The sequence below is a fragment of the Nicotiana tabacum genome, chromosome 23 (assembly GCF_000715075.1).
Source record: "Nicotiana tabacum cultivar K326 chromosome 23, ASM71507v2, whole genome shotgun sequence".
Lineage (NCBI taxonomy): Eukaryota > Viridiplantae > Streptophyta > Magnoliopsida > Solanales > Solanaceae > Nicotiana > Nicotiana tabacum.
Window position 1 is genome coordinate 101,323,845 of NC_134102.1, and position 18,070 is coordinate 101,341,914.

Below are 18,070 nucleotides of genomic sequence, written 5' to 3' on the forward strand. Positions count from 1 at the left end.
AGTACTAGCATTTAAACCTTTTCTTTATCACATTAGTCTCTCTTTTTAGAGATTTTGTTTTATTTCGGGAGAGTCTCTGCAACGTAATCTTGTGAGATTAACTTAATTAGCCCTCCCCTTATACTTTTGAAAGAAAACAAAAGTTCAGTAACGTGCAGAACTGAGAATCCAATCCCTTCGCCGCAACAACGACAAACAATTTCGTAGGTTTTACCTAGCTAGGCTTGCATATATATATATATATGCAGAGGCGGAATCAGAATTGAAAACTTATATTTTTTAGATTCTAGACTTTTTAAATTTGAGTTCTAAATTAATAATTTATACATACTAAATAAATTTTCTTAAGACAAATATAAAATTGAACTATGGTTGTTGGGTTCGGCCGAAGCCCTATTTTGGTTTCTAACTCTACCCCTGCAATCAAGTTGGTCGGGCTCCCTTAGTGGGCCGGTCTAGTGGACCAGGTTTTGGGCCAACCACTATCCCTGGTGCTAAGCGAATGACATAGATATGATACTTTTGTGTCATTATTGATTTTTTGACTCAGACAATAGATGTTTTGAGAAAAAAAGCCCCTGCTAGAATTTTAAAGTATGCTAGTAGGATTTTTTTTTAAGCGCCCGAATTTTATAGCACGTTGGGTAGAATTTTAAAGTACGCAACAATTATGGTGATCATCAGAATTTTACCACAAATTTTATTACCGGAATTTTTCAGCATTGTGCTTGAAAATTCTCGTGATGATCAGATTTCCTAGTGCTTTAAAATTTTGGTGCAAGGCTATTTTCCCAAAACATTTCTTAACGAGATCAAAATATAAACAATGATTTTAAAAAGATCCATCCAGTGTAATTTTGTGTGGTGGTCATGGCTCCGTAAGGAAGCCGGTTAGTGGCATATTTTGTTTTGCAACTTTTAAGTTAAAAAATAAAAAGGTAAAGAATTTTGAAGAGCAAATGTCAAAGGCTCGAACCTTTTATTTTACTAAGTATATAACTTTAAACTTTATAATTTTAAGGAAAAATCTTGCAAGTTTGTAACCATACATGGATCAACTCTCAATCTTCAAAAACTAATAAACAGAGAAAAAAGAAGCGTAACCATTCTTATATCATGTCAAGATTACTTAATGCAGAAATAATAAATTTTCCATTAGAGAAGATAGAAGGAAGAGGAAGCATCAGAAGTTTCTGATATATTATTGTGTGCAAAAAACTAAACAAATGAGCATTTCTATATTAAATTATTATAAATATGAAGAACATGTTGATGGAAGCTTAAGAATCTTAGTACAGATGTGTTGATATTGTTATACACCAACAACTTATGTCACTCGTTCTTCTCTCTATAATTAATATAATGCCTCACCAGTGTTATTTTCTCTCTATCTTCTCTTCTTTGTTACATAAGGAATCTAAAGCAGACTACAGTGTTTTGTTTGAAGTAGAACAAAGAGATTAAAGTTGGTTTGATCAAAGTATGTCCTTCCAAAGCTAGTGCAGTAGGTATTTATACTTCTCGAAGCCTTCAAGTCTTGTACATCTTTTTGAGAGATTGTGAACCCAAGAGAGTCGTATTTAGACGGATTCGTAGATTGATTTTTTCCAAGATTGATTCTTCTGCTGACTTGTCTTGACTCGCGTGCTTGAATGATTTCTTCCTAAAATGAAAGAGTATTCCCGTTGCCAAATCCCTTCATTGATGCCTTCAATTGACGTCATTATGTGGGAGAATCTTTAGCGGATGATTTCGTGCCCGTAATCTCCTTTGATTTAGATCCTTCCTATAATAACTCTTTTAATTGATTTATCTATCTTCTTTGATTGATTTGTCCGCTTCTCTTTCCTTTTTCGTTGGATTCATTTCCTCTATTTTATTGCTCATAATCTTTTCCTGCACATAGGGAGTAATTGGTTATTTTGCATCATTGCAATTTTACTGAGATCTAACAATCTCCCCCTTTTTGATGATGACAAAATAACAATGAAAATACTTCTATATTGATCAACCGCCTTGAGTGTGTTGTAGTCAACTCTACTTTAATCTGCGTTTCTTGGTAGATGTGTCTAATCGACTCCCCCTCAGTTGGACATTCTGTTGTGCCTTATTCCGCTCATTTGTAGTCGACTCCCCCTCAATTGTATACCGTATGATGTACCTGCAAATTGAAAACAGCGCACAAAACAAAAGCAGAAGCAGGAAACACAAAGAACTGCATGCCTTAAGCTTGCTTACTATTTCTCCCCATTTGTCATCAACAAAACCAAAATAAAAGCAGGTAAATAAAAAGTATTTGTCCTAAGAGTACACCCCATGACTGAAACATCAGTCGCAAAAACAAGGCAAAAAGAAAATTATCTTAAACAACCAAACATTAGCGACGCAGAAAGTAGGCAAGGGTGTTGCAAATTGCCTCATTGAGGCGATCAAAGCTAGCATTCACTTTGACATAGACCCCATCAATTATGTCGTGCATCTCTTTGAAAGCCCTTACAGTTTTTTCTGCAGTCTTAAGAATCTGCCCTAGAATCTTGGACACGTTGGACCCTGTCTCCTTTGCCATTCTATGGATATCTTCCATCTGGCTTTGCATAGAGGTTAAGGAGTTCTTGATGACAGACAGTGTTTCATTGATGGAGACAAGCTTTTCTGAGAGGTCAGAATCACTTGTACTGGTGAAACACATGAGCTTTTACCTTGGAATAGGAGGGGACATTCTTGGTTTTACCTTTTTGTTTCATGACCAAGGCACCCTTTATAGAAATATAACCCATGCTAGCAAATTCCCTTGAATTGTAAGACTTGGTGACAGTGATGTAGAGATGGTCAACAAGGGATAAGTTTTTAGCTTCTAGCAGATGGGTGATAACTATACCATAAAGAATTTTCTTAAGTGCTAGAATTTTATAGCACGTTGGGTAGAATTTAAAGTACGCAACAATTATGGTGATCGTCAGAATTTTACCACAAATTTTATTACCGGAATTTTTTAACATTGTGCTTGAAAATTCTGGTGATGGTCAGATTTCCTAGTGCTTTAAAATTTTGGTGCAAGGCTATTTTCCAAAAACATTTCTTAACGAGATCAAAATATAAACAATGATTTTAAAAAGATCCATCCAGTGTAATTTTGTGTGGTGGTCATGGCTCCGTAAGGAAGCCGGTTAGTGGCATATTTTGTTTTACAATTTTAAGTTAAAAAATATAAAGGTAAAGAATTTTGAAGAGCAAATGTCAAAGGCTCGAACCTTTTATTTTACTAAGTATATAACTTTAAACTTCATAATTTTCAGGAAAAATCTTGCAAGTTTGTAATTTTGAATTTTAAACTTGCAAATTACACAAGAGTTCTTTCATGAATTAATAAAAAATTATTTTGGCGCCATGCGCCATTCTCACCAACCAATGAATATCTAATGTCTCCGAATTGCTGTCTTCCTTGGTTAAAAGTGGTTTCTGGCGCCATGCTTGAAACCGTAACATTTAGCACATTTCGAACCATTATGAAAAGAACAGAAAATGGTTTTGACTTATTCTTCCACCGTTTCAAAACGTTAAGTTGCGCATATTGATCCTCCACACGTTGTACTAAACAAGTATTTAAGCTTCTTTTTTCCGCAAGTATTAAGCTTGTTAAAGTTTATATTCGTTGGGTATATTCCAAATATTAAGGTATGCTTCACCAACTGATCTTTTAGAAGAAGTAAAAGAGCTAGACGTCGAAATATTTGGTCTAGCATTATTTAGTAACTAGTAAAATTGCCCACATCAAAGGCCTCATTGCATTTTTGACTATGCAATAAAGAAAATAAAAAAATGTGAAACAATGTTAAGCTAATAGTATGTGTTTTATGGGCCAAATATATATATAAAAAACACATTTGATCATTGCAGGACTGTGATCATATACTCTTGCTGTCATATAATGAACCTCAGATGCTGGCAATTTATTCACCTAGTCACTGTTGGTGATCACCTTGTCAATTATACTTAGCACTCTATCCTGTCCTTCCTGTTAATTACTCCATGTATAAAAGCACCCCGATGATTTCAGTTCTTGAAGTCCACATTGTTCCACACATTCCTTAAACTCCTTTATTTCTGCATATGTCACCTTGCTCCCCCACTCTATCCTCTTGGCTAAGTATAGAGTTGAAGTCTCCCATAATTGCCCATGCCCCTACCATTTGATTAGCTATCATCCTTATGTCTCTTCGCAAGTCAGACGTTAGTGCATGGTCATTGAATCCATACACCATTGTCACATTAATCCTCTTCCCTGTGGTACTGTGAGTTATGATAATGAGTTGTCTATCACCATTTTTACTTTTATAGTGAAGACCTGAGGCCTCCACAATATCCATATTCTTCCTACATTATGTTTAGAGTGAATTGTAGTATAAGACCACCCTGTGCAAAAATTAAGAGCAACTTTATTTGCCTTAGCTCTCTTAATCTTTGTTTCCAAGAGCCCAAATAGTCCAACCTGTTGTCTTTGAAGGAATAGATTCACTTCCTTCTGTTTGGTTGTCCTGTTTAGTCCCCTGGTGTTCCAGAACCCAATACTATCCATTAGGGAGGTGGGGGTTAGGCCCCCCAGCCTTCCCTGATTTGTTACCATTTCCTTGTGGCTCCATCTGCCTTTCCTTAGACTGCTCCTCCCCTTCATTCATTCCATTGATCTTGTTGCTCACTTGTGTAACTTCAGCATAGGTGTTGTGATTGCTTCCTCGACTTCTCCATGCTTTCTTACCTTATGCCACTTGCCATGCTTCATGTTTTTTTTTGTTATTTCCTGTCTGGTTCTTATTTCCTTGTGTTTCCTGCTGCTTGTCATTGTTACTCCCATTTTCTATTAGGATAATGTCCCTTGCTTCATTGTGTTGGTGTTCCTCTGGTTTTTCCTTCTCCTTGTAGCCATTTGTATTGTTATTGCCTGTTTCTTTGTTGATTTCCACCCTTGCCTTGTCCTGCCTTAGTTGCTTCCTACATTCTCTAATATCATGTCTAAAATTGCCACATGCTTTATAAAATACTGGTTTCCATTCATATCTAACCTCTTGCTCAATGATCGCACCACATTCATTCTCAAATATCACCATATCTGGATACATTTGATCTGGTTCAACTTCAACCAAAATTCTTGCAAATTGTAGCCTCTGCTTTTGTGTTGTTGCTCTGTCCGCTTTGAGTGGGTTGCCTACCATTCCTGCAATTTTTGTTAGAGCATTTTGACCCCAGTATTTGATATCCAGATTCATCAGTCTAATCCACACAGGTATTTTCTCAACCACCTGTTTGTCAAATTTAATGTCCTGTATTCATGGTTTAACCACCATTGGCTTTTTGTCAAACATTCTTATTCCTTCCTCCACCACCCTCTCCTTGTTCTCCGGTGAGTGGAATCTTACTATGAACACACTTCTGTTCACCTGGGCTATTTTATATATCCCCAATGATCCCCATACTCTTTTGAAGTAGCCCTCCATAACAGTTTGCCGTGGATTTGACCCTAGGATATAGCAAATTACTACAGATCTCCAGTAGATTATCTCATCCTTTATGTCATCCATTGTAATTTTCACATTTCCGCTCAATTGTTCCCCTCACTTTCCGGTAAGGTCATACCCTTCACTCGGTTCACCTTTCCCTACAATTCCACTCCAATTTTCCCCTATTTTTGGTGTTTTTGCATGGCTTTGTTTTCCTACTAGTTCCGATTCACTTACCTCTTCCTCCGTTCGATCTGCCCATGATTTCGTTGTCGACGTGTTCTCCACCATTGTTGATGTCGACGCCATTGTTCTCTCTAAATCTAATGGAGTTATGCCTTGAATTGCATTGACATTCCGAAATTTCTTTGCCTCCGATGACAAGGGAACTTTTTTTTGGTCTCTTCCGGTTGGATTGACCTGTACGGTACTCCCTCCTCCTCCAGATTTTGCTTTCCTCGCCATATCAACTACTGTTGAGAGGAGAGCTCATGTTCTAGAGAGAGAATCCAAAGAGTTTTCCTCGATATTAACTTAAGGAAGATTCATTGGAATTGGATTCATCTTGATCATTGCTTTTGTCGCTTGGTCAGATCTAATCGTCATACCTCTTCAATTTCTTCGTCCTCTAAATGCTCTTTTTCTTTGCCCACATCAAAGGCCTCATTGCATTTTTAAAATAAAAAATGTGAAACAATGTTAAGCTAATAGTATGTGTTTTGCGGGCCAAATATATATAAAAAACACAAGTTGGAACCTATAAACTATCCAATGGTTGGACTTTGTTCTTGTTATACCAATTCTCTGTGTCAAAAGCATAAAAACAAACAAACAAGAAAAAGAAAAAGAAAATCTACTCTACATCACAATCGAACCACACACAAGTCTCACGGAGTGTCGGAGATCACCCGTGCATATGGATTAACTCTCAATCTTAAAAAACTAATAAACAAAGAAAAAAGAAGCATAACCATTCTTATATCATGTCAAGATTACTTAATGCAGAAATGATAAATTTTCCATTAGAGAAGATAGAAGGGAGAGGAAGCATTAGAAGTTTCTTATTTCATGATCTGTTATGTGCTTCACTTTTATGCTCCATGATAATTTTGTCTGCAAAATATAAAATCATAATTCACACTTCATAGACGACAATGTCTTTTACTCAATTCTTTCTGAAAAGTGTATATACATAAGGAAATAGATATTCTCAGATCAATTGTGAAAACGGCCAATATTGTTGAAGGTGATTTTGTCGAAGTTAGTATAAAAGGCTATTAACTAGTGATATGTACAATAGGGCAACAAGAACACCATTAATATCACTCAACAAATAATAAATACAAGTACACCCAATTAAATCAAGTCCTTCAAATAAATATCTTTCACATATAATTTTTCCAAATAATTCTCTTTCAAATATAATTTTCTCAAATAAATATCTTTCAAATATAATTCTTTCCGTAAATATCTTTCAAACATAATTTCCTCAAATAGGTATCTTTCAAATATAATTCTTTCAATAAATCTCTTCCAAATATAATTTCTTCAAATAAATATCTTTCAATTAATACTTTTTGAATAAAAATCCTTTCAAATAAATATTTTGAATATAATTCTTTCTATAAAAAGTCACCATGTGACACCCTATTTCATAATCATAAAAATACAGGTCTCAGCCCTTTTCATATATTTTTCGTAAACACGGGTCTCAGTCCACTTTCATATTTTCACGGCACTTCGTACCCATAATTAAATCATCATATTTCTCCGGCACCTCGTGCCCATTTTTCATATCACATATACACGGACAGTTCACGTGCCAATAATAAAACTATCATATTTTCCCCGGAACTTCGTGCCCGCATTTCATATCTTAACTGCACGGACAATTCACGTGCCAATATCATCATTATTTACTCACGGTACCTCGTGCCCACATTTTATTTTATAATCCGCCTAGTAATAACCACAGGCTCCCAATTTCAACATAAATCATATTGTTATCAATTTGGCAACAACAAGACAAATTGCACAAGGTATAAAAATAAACACAAGAAAAATCACAACATCACATGAAATTCACCAAGACAATAACTCCACATCATCACATATCATCCCTGACAATAGTCACTCTTATCTCTCCTATAGCCACCCTTATCACTCCTATAATAACCTCCATTATCCCTCCGCCCTGACAATATCAATAGCCACCCTTATCGCTCTTATAGCCACCCTTATTTCTCCTATAGCCACCCTTATCACTCCTATAGCCACCATTATCAATCCGCCCAGACAATATCTCAGCACACATAATAACAGTGAAATGCCACCCTTATACCCACATAATATCAACAGTGGAATGCCACCCTTATATCCTCAAAATAACAAATCACACAACACAACAATATATACGAAAAATTATCATGGCAACATAACAAAATCAATTCATATCACAATTTGCCCAATGGCCACAACCAATTCCAAAGAATACAACAAATCAATTAATTTCAAAACAAATAGCCGAAAGCTCCACACAATGTGTATAAGACCCAAAAAAATAATCAACATAGATAGAAATTCCTCAGCATAGGGCAACGCCTTCATTAATCCAAATTCTCAATAATTATATAAACACTTCTTCCTAAGCTCATTTAATTAATTATTTGTAGAGAAAAAATCCATAATGAGATTAAATTCCAAGAAATATCAAACCAACAAACTCACGGAATTACATAAATATTCAAATAACAATCACATCAAATTGTCATATAAAAACAAATTAAACAAACAAGGATTTAGGCATGGCAAATAGATGGTTTAATAAATGCCAACGATTATCTAATTTACTACACATTAATGCCTAAGATTTTAACCCAATAAAATTTGCGCATATAAGCCCGAGTACGTACTCGTCACCTTGCGTACATGGCTTTTCACATTTCATAAATGGCACATAAGAATCGATGCCTAAGGGTAATTCCCCCACTCGAGGTTAAGCAAGATACTTAACTTTTTGAAGTTATGCCGATTTTCCAAAATAGCCTTCTTGCTTGAATTGACCTCCGGACAGCCCAAATCTATCCAAATTAATTGTACAACTTCATTAAAATTCATCGAAAACAATTTCGGATAATAATACGTCGACTTAAAATTTTATTCCAAAAAGTCAATAAAAGTCAACGCGGGGCCCGCCTCTCGGTACCCGGCATAATTTTTACGAAATCCGAACACCCATACCAATTTTATCGAATTCCAATAACAATTCGACCTCTAAGTCTTAAATTTTCGTTTTCCTCCATTTAAATCTGAATTAGACGATGAATATAACTATGGATTCATGAAATATAATTACTTTAGGATATAGAACACTTACTTGAGTTGAAATCATGAAGAAATACTCAAAATCGCCCAAGAACCGAGCTCCAAAAATTCCAAAACGAAATGGCAAAGTGACTAATTTTTGGTCCTTATGTTTCTGCCCAGTTCCGCTTCTGCGAGCACCGTTCACGCTTCTGCGGATACTGTTCATGCTTTTACGGGCAATTTTCATGCTTATGCGCTGCCTTCGCTTCTGCGAGTACTGTTCACGCTTCTGCGATCACTGTTCATGCTGCTGCCCAGAAATCCCAGCAGCTTTTCTTCAAGTTCGAATTGATCTGTTAACCTTCTGAAATCCACCCGAGTCGCTCGAGACTTTAACCAAATATACCAACATGTCCCAAAATACAATACAAACTTGGTCGAGGCTCTAACCCACGTCAAAACAACGCCGAAATTACGAATCGCGCATCGAATCGAATTATGAGTTTTAAACTCTTCCAACTTTTATATTTTGCGCTGAAACGTATCAAATCAATCCGAAATGACTTCAAATTTTGCACACAAGTCATAAATGATGAAATGGAGCTATTCAAATTTCCGGAATAGAAATCCGACCTCGTTATCAAAAATTCAACCTTCGGTCGGACTTTTCAAAAATCTTCCATTTTCCAACTTTCGCCAAAATACGTCGAATTGTCCTATGGACTTCCAAATCCAAATCCGAACATACGCCTAAGTCCGACATTACCATACAAAGCTATTGACATCATAAAAATTTCATCCCGAGGTCATTTGCTCAAAAGTTAACTCTCCGGGACTTTACCATACAAAGCATTAAAACTGACGCTTTTTTCATCTTTGGTTTCATGAAACGTCCCAAAGAATTGAATAAGACATTATCTATGTGCTTCGCTTTTATGCTCCGGGATAATTTTTCCTGTAAAATATAAAATCATAATTCACACTTTATAGACGACAATGTCTTTCATGCAATTCTTTCTGAAAAGTGTATAAACAGAAGGAAATAGATATTCTTACCAGTCACGACCAATTATGAAAATGGCCGATGTAACATCGTCATTGTTGAAGGCGATTTTGACGAAGTTCATCTAAAAGGCTATTACCGTTGTCCATAATAATCTCAGTGTTGGTTGCTCTTTCAATTTTCAAATTTCTTATATTTCTGCTTTGTTAGCAGCAGTTTGTCAATGGGTGCAACAGTTCGAAAAAAATTAAATACATTAAAACTGACGCCTTTTCATCTTTGGTTTCATTGAATGTCCCAAAGAATTAAATAAGGCAAGTTATCCTGTCGTTGACAAATCCTTATTTCATGATCTATTATGTGCTTCGCTTTTATGCCCATGATAATTTTGTCTGTAAAATATAAAATCATAATTCACACTTCATAGATGACAATGCCTTTACTCAATTCTTTCTGAAAAGTGTATATACAAAAGGAAATAGATATTCTTACCAGTCACGACCAATTGTGAAAGTGGCTGATGGTAGGCCAGGAACTCGTGTTTTAGCTATATTTTACACTCTAATTACTATACTTTTATTGTATTTGAGCCTAACTGTTAGTACTGTGTACTTATTACGTGTGTGTTATGTTGTGTAGGATATGATTTCGAGTGAAGAAGCAGGTTTGAAGCTAAAATGGATGATTTGGAGCTTTGAAGTCCGAGTAGAAGCCCAATATATTAAGTCGGGATCACGTTCGGGGCTGGAGGACCAAGTATGGATGTCAAAAAGTGAAAAAAAAAGATTACTCTAAGAATAATGCACTACCGTGCCGCGCCGCGCAATGCGCCGAGGGGCGCGGGTCGCCAGTGCAAAATTCCTGCATAGTAATAAAATAGGTCTCTGAACTTTTCCTCTAATGCGGCGCATGGTGCGTTGTCTGGAGCGCCGCGACAGTGTATTTTCTCGCCAAATTTTCCCACTTCAGCTTGGAAAGGATAGTTTCGTCCGGGCCCCTACATAGTATAAATACATCAAAACAAGAATTTTAGAGGACTTTGACCTTGGAAGCTTTTGGAGAGCATTGGAGGCTACAAGACACAAGATTTCATCATCTTTCCATCAATTCAATACTGGAATTTGGATTGTAATGTTAGATTGATGTTTTCTTACTCTTTAATTATATTTGTGATGACTAGCTCCATGATTGTGGAGTAGTTTCCCTTAGGGTTTGACGGATATGGTATTTTGATTGCTATTTGAGGATTTTAACTCTAGTTCTTTATTCGTTTATGGAGTTTTGAATTGTTTGCAACTTTATTCACCAGTTTATTTAATCGAAAGAGGAATATTGTGGTCATTATCGTGCATTATTTTATTTGGTTTATTTCAGTTATTCTCTTAAGTAATCGAAAGAGCTTGTTGAATTGTTGATTAAATCAAGTTAAGAGAGTATTCGAGAGTCTTTTTTCGGAACACTAATCCATAAACGCATGCTTGCATGTTTTCACGGTGCTTATATTAATTCACCTCGTAAAGTTAAGATTTAATCGAGAGAGGAGTCTTGACTACACGTTTGAACTAATCATCGAGTGAATTCGTGAGAATCATTAGAACATTATAGTGAATTGAACTAGAGTTGGGTCCCAAATAGCTATCTTGCACCTATCATGTCACGACCCTTATTTCTCGTATTGATATTTCAGTGTTGCTCCACTCTTGTCTTCTAGTAATCAATAGTTAATTGTTTTAGTTTATGTATCACCTCGGAAAATTTTGAAGTAGTTAAGCGCTATTAAGAAAGTTGATGTGTGCTAATTATATTATTTTATGTGCAGACGAGGACTATTAATATGATGGATATCAATTGGATATGATAATAAGTGTACGAGGAATATTATAAGTGATGTGGGGTCTAAGGATAGCCCTAAGTCCAAGTCAAGTTGAAAGTTTTATGATAGACTAAAGTTCCAAATGAGTACACATAAGATCAAACTTTCGACGAGCATATCTACATATATATATGCTCGTCGAAAGTTTGTATAAAAGGCGTTATGTGATGGAAAACCTATCAAATTAAAGATCTTCGAGTCTGGTGTCTAACTCTATAAACCGTTTGTCATTTGGACATTCTTACAAGAAGTTATGAACAAATTACCAAAGGCTGGCAGAGGAGTCTGCGGATGCGAAGCATCCGGGGCCGCGTCCGAAAGAAAGACTAGCAGTAAAGTGCTGCCATAGCATCCAGGTCAGCATCTGAGCTTCAAAGAGGAGTGAACTGAGGATGCGAAGCATCCGAGGCCGCATTCGAAACCCAAAAATCTGGGCCTATAAATACAAGGTCGGGGGAGGAGAGTATTTTGAGTATTTGGGGATTAGGATTCTTGAGGTGAAGGGGCGATTTTGAGCTGAAATCAAGTCCAATCAACTAAGGTAAGTGTTAATGATATTTTAGGTAGATTCTTACTCAATATACATGAGTAGTAACATCATTCTTGCATCCAAATTCTAGATTTCATCATCAAATCATCAAGAACACTAAAATCACAAAAGTTGTGATTTTTCAAGATTGAGCTAGTATAGGTAATTTCAATGCTTCAAACTCATTTATTATGAGTAGTTAGAAGTATTTGAAGCATTTGTTACAAGTTTTAATGGTTGAAAGATTAGATTATAAAACTCTAGTTCATGCCATGAATAGTACTTTTGAGAAAATAAAAGAGAAGATGAATGGTAATCTTGGCGATAAAATTTATGAATACAATGAACCTATGGACTTATTTGTTTGCAAAAGATGGAAGTGATCAACTAAGTAATCACCCGAATTGTATATTTTGCAAGTGTTGATTATGGAAGGCGATGAATAGTAACTTGGTGGCAATGGACAATTGATGCAATATCATTAATGACTTCGAATGTGTATTAAAACATAAGAATGAAGTTGAATAGTCTAGCATGTAAAACTATTTGGCGAATTAGGTTGTTGGAGGCTTGTAGCCATCTTATGAGCCATATATGGATATTGATCAATATCTTATGTCATATTTTGATGTAATCAGTATATCTTATTGTAGATAACGACTTGTTAGTGATGTTGAGCATTTTAATCAATATTGGAATGATGGAGGATGATTGAAAGCTTGTAAATATTAATAAAGCGAAAGCGGGGTAAATTGATTAAAACTTACTCTACTTGAGGGACTTTCTCTAAAAGCATGTTTTGAGTTAATACTTAAGTTATTTGCAAATGTGCTTTCATGTTTGTGGGGACAAACAAGTACGGATGTCTCCATGTACTAGAATATTATGTTGCATATGTAGTGCCATGCCGTTTTATAAAATTTTATTTTAAATCTTGTTGGCAAAATGACATTCAAGGTAAATATTATAGGTTTTTTATCAAAACTTACGTATTGACAAGAGTATACATATTTGAGTACTAACAATAAGTTTTCATGGAAAGTATTTTTCTTGGAAACTGACGAACAGAATAGCACATATGGTATCTTTTAAAGATTGATGTTAGATTGTTAAAGACTTTAGCATGTATAAGGTTGTTTATTTAATTTTTGTTCAAACAATTTAGATTTTCTATAAACGATTTATATGGTTGAACTTGTAATTGGATGGGTTGTCAGATTTTATAACTTTTGTCGGGTTTCAAGACATGGGCTCCACGAGCAATTTTTGAGTTAATTTCGGATTTTTATTGGAAATTAATATTTCCTTATGGAATTAATTACAATAATTGGTATTGACTGAATCGAATTAATTGTGGCTAGATTCGAGCCGTTCAGAAGTTGATACGTGCAGAATGGGATTTCTGGAGCATTGCTTAGCTTGCTCGACATTGGATTCATCTTGTTCGAGGTAAGTAACTCTTCTAATCTTGGAGTTAAGGGTATGAACCCTGAATATACGTATTATGTGAATTGTTTGGAGGTGACGAACATGCTAGGTGACGGGCGTGTGGGCGTGCACATAGAAATTGTGACGTAATTATTTTGTGAAATTTTGTAGTCAAATAATCTTGGCATTTTCCATGTAGTTTTGTGTGTTAAAGAAATTGAGCTGAGAATCATATTAAAAATCATGTTGAGGCTATGTGCCAGTATTATTGAGACCCACAAAGGTCATATTGCTGTGAATTATTTGGTTTAAATTGAAAATTTATACTCAGTCATATTCATTTCATTACATATCATATCTCAGTCTCTGTTGTTATTTATTGATACATCATATCATCATTTTCGAGCTATTTTCATGACATTGTGAGCCCATGAGAGAGATACTGGAGAGACTGATGACTGAGTGAGGCCGAGGGCCTGATTGTGAGGATAATTATAGGATCGGGCTACACGTCGCAGCAGGCCATATTGGTTTTATTTACTTATTTATTATGGGATCGGGTTGCACGCCGCAGCAGGCCAGATTGGCTTATTATAGCACGTGAGTTGTCCGTGCGGATACAAATATTAATACTATAGCACGTGAGTTGTCCGTGCAACACGTCAGTTGTCTGTGCAGATTATAGCGCTTGGGCTGAATGAGTCCCTCCGGAGTCTCTATACACCCCTAGTGAGCGCAGGTACCTACTGAGTGCGAGTGCCAAGAAAACAGGGTCAGGTACCCTCCCAGAACTAGAAGACACGTTAATCATCTTTGTTTACGAATAAAAGAGGTGTAAACACAGAAGAGTCAAGGGTAGCAGAAGCCGCTAGAATCAGTGAAAGCAAACTACGGCAGTAAGATCAAGAGGGCAAGGATTCTGAACGAAAAATGAAGAAGAAGGAATGGAGATCCAATATTTAAATTGCGAAGAATAAGGCAAAGGATTATGTATCCCTATTTATAAGAATTCAGGCATCAATATCGAGAAAGCAAACCGTCATTACACAGCTCAAGAATCGAAACGGCAGAGGCACGGGAAATGACGCGAGGTATTGAGAAAATGCGTAATGATGACGCATGATGATATGATGTCACTCTGAATCGACATGACCCTAGGTTGCGGCTCACGGAAGGCCACAATGCCACCTCATCTAAAACACTACTACTCGACCTGCTCGCCCAAACTTCTCAACCATAACTAACAGAGTCCGCTCATCGAGGTCGTCCAGGGTCGACCTCAATAAGCGGAGGGACTAACTGTATAGGTCATAGTTTGCCCCAAGGGAATCTAGCATGAAGTGGTGTTACGGAAAATGATGTGGCCGAGGTTGACTAGTAAACAGTGGAGCTCGTGGCCAGGCAGTCGATAATGGCCGAGGTCAAGTATCAAGAACAGTACTAACGGCTAGTTTTTGTAACAAGATATTTAAGAGAATATTCCATTGAATATTCTTTGTACTTGTCCTTTTAGGGTTGACTGGACATGTTCCATATAAATAGAAAAAAGAGATAAGGGGAGTGAGGGATAATTCTCATTTGATGAGAACACTTTTTGAGAAGACGACTCTCTTTGAAAGAGGCACTACCTTTTTATAAAGATTCTCGTTCATATTATTCCCCACGTTTCCATCAGATCCAAGGATTGTTCATACAAATCTTGGATTTATCTATCATTCACCGTTGTCAGGCAGAATATTCTCTTTGTCCACTTATTATCGGGTGAATCATTCTTCTTATTTACATAAATGTCATTTATTAACATTTATTGCTAGATATGTCTCATTTGATGTTCTAGTGGTAAGGAAATTGCATATTTATTGTCATTAATCATATGCAAACTCTGTCTCTCACATCGTGGATCCTTGTGCTTAATATCTAAAGTTATTATCCTTAACTAGGTTTAACCCTTCATTATTAAATTTAACAGTTTAACCTGAGATTATATTTCTCGATCAAACAGCTAACACAGTCCTTGGATTGATAAAGTCGCAAATAATAATATGGGTGATTCTTCTAATAAGATGCTTATATACATGATGAACAACTTGAAATTTCACTACTAGAAATCTGGTAAAAACCGACCAAAAGAACCGACCAAAGTTGATCGGTAATGGCCAATAACCGATCAAAACGCGACCATTTACGTGTGGACGGTATTTTAGGTGTCGGAAAGGAATACCGACCAAAGTTGGTCGGAAATTATCGACCAACTTTGGTCGGTCAATTAAATTCAAAAAATAAAAATATTGCAAAAAAAAAAACGACCATTATCTTTGATCTAAATTTTTTATTCGTGTCGAAATATGTAGTGCTTTATGCCCGGCACTGCAAAATAGTAAGAGATTTATTTCTTGCATTTTCATATGGCCAAAGCGCTCCGTTGACAAATTCTATATCTCAAGATATGCGGTAGTGAATCTTTAGGGGTAAGCATTTACAGGGATGACAAAAATGAAGACTCTATGCACCTCTCGAACTCATAATCTGGAAATATATTTATTTCTTCTTTCATTACTTGGCCTTCTTTTCCCTGAATTATTTATATCAAATAAAATTCATTAACTGTATCTTTTTATTTACAAGGTGACACGTGAAAGCCCCAATAGCAAGTTACCGTGGTGGACTCTCCCCCTTGAAAAATTGAGTTAATATCGCGTGAGTTGATAACTCACATATCATATATTAAATTGATAAAAACAGATACTACAGTTGATCTTAGCCAAAAGGACGAGAAAGGTCAGCTTTTATTCTACTTGACTCGCTGGAATTATACCTGGTGTTCTTTTCTTGTTTTTTGTTTCACTTTCGATGTGGGATTAAATAAAGTTCCTACTTCAACGGGGACCACCAGAAGCTAAAGTCAAATGTGTGCTTTTACTCGAAGCTTAATTAGACAACAATAAGCTGTTGTAAAGGTAATGCAGTCTTTACAATATAAAATTAAGTCCAATATATAATCATGCCTTAGCACGAGATACACTATCTTTTAGCCAATAATCCCTGAGACTCAAATAAATTAAAAGTTAAAAGAGCACGGAGTACTAGCATTTTAAACCTTTTCTTGATCACATTACTGCTCTTTTTTGAGATTTTGTTTTAGTTCTGGAGAGTCTCTGCAACGTAATCTTGTCAGATTAAGTTAATGAGTCCTCCCCTTGTACTTTTGAAAGAAAACAAACTGAGAATGATTGAAGACACTAGTATACATGTGACAGTGTTAACTTTAAATTATCTCAAGAAACTTTTATCCGATCCCTTCGCCGCAACGACAAAATAATTCTTAGGTTTTACCTAGCTGGGCTTATATATATATATATATATATATATATATATATATATATATATATATATATATATATATATATATATATATATATATATATATATATATATATATATATATATATATATATATATATATATATATATATATATATATATATATATATATATATATATATATATATATATATATATATATATATATATATATATATATTCTTAAGACAAATATAAAATGGATTTTTATCTAGCTATACTAATAGAAATATATTTACCATCTTTATTTAAGTTCCTTATTAATTACTTTATATATCTATGTTTACTAGTTATATTGTTGCTCTCTAACGTACACGCAAGTATACGTGGGCGTACAAGTAATAACATGATAAGCCGAGTGTCGAAACCACAGAGACTTGTATCAACTATAACTAAATTCACCAAGATTGTTATTCAGTCGAGCCAATTCGAGTTCAAGAGTTTAATTATACTAAACTATAATTTTAAGTAGTAACTAAATTATCAAGCAGAAAAACGGTTGTTGTGTATGCAGTAGAGACAATATTCCATGGTTGTGATCGATTCACCAATCCTATTGTGTTCTAGTTAACTCTCCCTTTTATACAATTCACTCATGGTTGCTAATTAATCGAACAATTGCACTCATAGCCTTCTCCCGAAATACTACTCGCCTATTCAAAATAGATTAACGCCTATTTTCCTATGAAATCAATCTATTAAGAACGCATTAATATTACAATATTTAATTCAGTACGGTGACTAGGTATATTCCTATCCTAACCATAAATCTGTGGCCCTTCAGAGTTAAGATCGTGCTCTCTTCAATTCTTCTCTAATTTAGATATGGTTTTCCAAAGCATAGCATAGATAGTCAATAGAACCTAACTAGTGGCCAGACAATTAAACAATTAATCACAGGATTAAAGAAACAACCATATATTGGTGAATTGTAATTAAGGTTAAGTCAACATTAAACAACAATATTCATGGCTAAATCACAACCCTAGAACTATGGGTTTTAGCCACTCATAATAGTATCAAACAAATTCCTAAGTGCTGGATAATTGAAAATACTAAGAAAAGATAAAGAAATC

General features: G+C 35.3%; 1 pseudogene; it reads right to left on the reverse strand.

Annotated features, from left to right (window-relative positions):
- Positions 1-16,233: 16,233 nt before the first annotated feature.
- On the reverse strand, positions 16,234-16,415 carry LOC142177671 (U2 spliceosomal RNA; annotated as a pseudogene).
- Between the last annotated feature and the right edge of the window lie 1,655 nt (positions 16,416-18,070).